Source organism: Martes martes, assembly GCF_963455335.1.
Source record: "Martes martes genome assembly, chromosome: 1".
Lineage (NCBI taxonomy): Eukaryota > Metazoa > Chordata > Mammalia > Carnivora > Mustelidae > Martes > Martes martes.
This window is the reverse complement of record NC_137888.1, coordinates 28,545,806-28,549,739: the sequence shown is the minus strand read 5'-3', so window position 1 is coordinate 28,549,739 and position 3,934 is coordinate 28,545,806. Positions and strand designations below refer to the sequence as shown.

At 41.1% G+C, this 3,934-nt stretch overlaps 1 pseudogene across 1 annotated transcript; it reads right to left on the bottom strand.

The window, feature by feature from the left end:
• Positions 1-1,049: 1,049 nt before the first annotated feature.
• On the bottom strand, positions 1,050-1,810 carry LOC308357854 (transmembrane emp24 domain-containing protein 2-like; annotated as a pseudogene). The gene has a single exon. The product of its transcript is annotated as a transmembrane emp24 domain-containing protein 2-like (transcript).
• Positions 1,811-3,934: the final 2,124 nt, after the last annotated feature.

Sequence of the window (3,934 nt, the reverse complement as noted above, 5' to 3'; positions counted from 1 at the left end):
TTTCCCCTTGCAAAGATCCAGATCAAATGTTCAAGTAACTAATATACATCAGTCACAATACAATCCTGGATTATACACCACAACCAGATGCTCCTTTAATTTTAAACTCATTGTCAGAGACCAAGAGAAAGTCATTCCATTTTACACAAAATTCACATGGAAGTCCCAAGAAAAACAAAAACAAAATCCTAGTACTGACAGTGATGTTCAGTACCCTGATGAAACAGTGGCCAAAATGCCACTGATCAAAAATAAAATAGTGGTTGTATATCATGGCAGTGAAATTCAGGAGGCTGTAATCCTTAGCATCAGAAATCCAGTTTTTTTTTTCAGTTACATGAATGCACACTTACTATATGACAAGAGTGGAGAAGGCAGATAGGCCCGCATACGAAGAGAAGAGCTACCATTCACTGCACACCAGAGAACTGGCTTTAGTAGATACTTTTTACAAGGTTAGGCAGAAACCTACAAATGGTTATTAGTTGCTTCTGTCATTAATTCAGGTTGGAGGTGACTGAGTCCTAAGGTTCAACATATAAATTTAGGGGGAGAAATGTTGTTAGGCTTATCTTGTTGTTAATGTAAATGTTGTAATGTAAATGTTGTTAGGTTAGGGCTTATCTTAAAGAAAATCACAAGACAGACAAGTATAAAGGTGACCATATGACCAGCCTGGTCATACGCTCTAGTCAGAGCTCTGTCAATAGGCTGGGTAGAAATTGTCAAGATTCAGACTGCTCTTTCTTGTAAGGACCCAACAGAATGAATCTTTAATGACTCGAACTGTACGTTAAAGGATCCAAAGAATGCAGTCATTTTAGTTAAAGTACTATCAGTAAAGTACTAGTCTGAACAGACTGCATTTTATTTTATTGGGAACACAAAAGGAAAAGAAGATATAACCGGGACTGTATGCCTGTATTTCATTTACAGTGTTTGAGTTCTGACAGGCCTGTATAATGGAGGCAGAACTCAACTAAAAAAATATGCCAATCAAGTGTCAGATTTTCACTATAACTTTCCTAAAAAGGTGTTTTCCCCAGTATCTACAAATCACAAAGAAACATGAGCTGTGAATCCCTAACTGTACATAAGTACTGTTCTGAAAAAAAAGTAGAAACAGATGACATTAGCATGACCAAGATGTTTGGTAAACAGTGAATTATGATTTTGAGATCATCCAAAAAAGGCTTTTTAAACAACCCTCCAGACTTCAAAAATTTCTTCAGGTAGTAGATCGGTCCCAGTCTCACAGCAACTAGAACAAGAGTTTCAGTGAAGGACCCAGGGACCACTCTGCTGCTTGAGTCATCGTTGATCGCTCTGCGCACCCCCTCCTGATCTTACATGGACTCCTGTTCATGCTCGACAGCCGCCATCATCCCTGCCCGCTCATTAATCGTTTCTTGTCCTGGTGAGCTTCTATTTCAATGTCTTGTCCTTTGGGGTCCTCCCCAATATCAATGGAGAACATCACTGTCTTTGGAGTCATGGTAGACATCCTGTTGCTAAAACAAAACCTAATGTGTTGCATCCATGCCAGCAGCAAATGTGTATTTCCCACTGGACTCTCGGTCTCCTTTATAAATTCTTCTATTATCAGGCCCTGTCTTCCCCACATCGATATCAGTAGGAAGCCTCCATCCACCATCTTGGAGAGTAGGCCCACCGTGGTGCCCAAGGTGACCTGCCCCAAGAAGCACTCCTCTTCATGCCTGTGGATCCTGGCAAAGTAGCCCACGGCTGTGACCAGAAGGGCAGCCACAAGGGTGGCCAGGAGCACCAGCAGCTCAGTGACCACAACCATGGTGTGAATGGGGCCAAAGCCAGGACCTGGAGTGGGGCCTCCAGAGCCGCCACCACCACCACCACCACTGCCTCCCCAGCCACTGCTGCCTCTGCTCCTTCATCAAGAACAAATTTAGTCATCTCTATTATCAGTCAAGCCTTGCCTGACCTCATCCACTGAAGCTGATCCTTGCCTTTCTCCACACCACACCTGGGAGTAATCATTACTTCTGTAGTTATCACGTGGAATTGCAACATATGTTGATACAAGTAGCTTTCCTAATACAATATAAATTCTTTGAGTCTAAGAATTCAAACTTTTCCATTTTTGTATTCCGTATACCTGTCATACTTGAGTAAGGCTTATTGATGAGATTGAGATGATTAGGCACATAGTAACCCCACTCCTTTTAAGGAGATGCATGAGGAACACCTGTGTATTTCCAAAATATTTTAAAGATGCAAAAGCAAGTCTTCAGAGATATACTTCCATAGAAATATTCCAAGAAGTAGCTACCATAATATTGAACGAGATTAACAAAAAGTTGGAAGAATGACACTACCTGACTTTGAGACTTACTTTAAAGCTACAGCAATTAAGACAGTGTGGTATTGGCAGAAGAATCACCAGAACAGAATAGAGAACACAGAAATAGATACAGTTAACTGATCTAAGATAAAGCAGCAAAGGCAATACAATGAAGGGAAGCAAAGACTGTCTTTTCAACAGTGGTTGAACATTGGAACAATTGGACAGCCACATGCCAAAAGAAAAAAAAAAGTATATCTAGACAATCATCTTACCCATTAGAAAAATCAACTCAAAAGAGATCATAGATCAAAATGTAAAATGAAAAGCTATTAAACACCTAAGAAAATAACATAGGCAGAAAACCTGGACAACATTTGACATGACCATGACTTTTTAACACCAAAGGCACGATCCACAAAAGTAATAAACTGATAAGCTGGACTTCATTAAAATTAAAAACTTCCACTCATTGAAAGACAATGCCAAGAGAATGAGAAGACCAAGCCACAGACGGTGAGAAAATATTTATGAGACCCAGCTGATAAAGAACTTATCCCAAATACACAAAGAAGTCTTAAAACTCAACAATAAGAAAATGAACAGCCCAACTGAAAAATACAAAAAGACCTTAGTAGACACCTCACAAAGAAGATATATAGATGGAAAATAAGCATGTGAAAATATGCTCAACATCATATGTCATCAAGGAAATGCAAATTAAAATAATAATGAGATTCCACTACATTATCTATTAGCATGGTCAAAATCCAGAACACTGGCAACACCAAACGCCTGTGAGCAGGTATAGCAAAGGGAAGTCTCATTCACTGTTAGGGGCAGTACAAAATGGTATAGCCATTTTGGAAGAGAGTTGAGCAATTTCTTATAAAAACTGATGAAGGATAGCTGGAAAGCAGGCAGGAAGAGACTAGCGCGCCACACCCTCCCCCCACCCCAAATCCTTAAAAGGATTTTATACTACCCTGGGAGGAGCCCTCTACCCTTTGGACAGATAGTGACAAAAACCTGATCTGATCGGATGATAGGCCAGGGAGGGTTAACCAGATTAAAACAGCTCTCCAACAAGCCCAGGAAACCCCCTATACTTAGAAACTCTGATGGGTGGGGCATCTGGGTGGCTCAGGGGTTGGGCATCTGCCTTTGGCTTGGGTCATGATCCCCCCCCCCCCCCCCCCCCCCCCCCCGTCCTCAGATCAAGTCCCACATTGGGCTTCCTGCTTGGAGGGAGGCCTGCTTCTCCTCCCTCTCCCATTCTCCCTGCTTGTGTTCCCTCTCTAGCTATCTCCCTCAGCCTGTCGAATAAATAAATAAAGTCTTTAAAAAAAAGAAAAACCCTGATGGCAACCCTCTCAGCACCGACAGAGAAAAAAAAATCCTGTAACAAAACCAAACATACTCTTGCCATATGATCCAGCAATCGTGCTCCTTAGTATTTACCCAAAGGAATTGAAAACTTATGTCTACACAAAAATCTACACATGGGTGTTTATAACAGCTTGATTCATAATTGCTACGACTTTGACGTATCCAAGATGTCCTTCAGTAGGTGAATAGAGAAATAAACTATAGTATCTCTGGACAATGGGATAT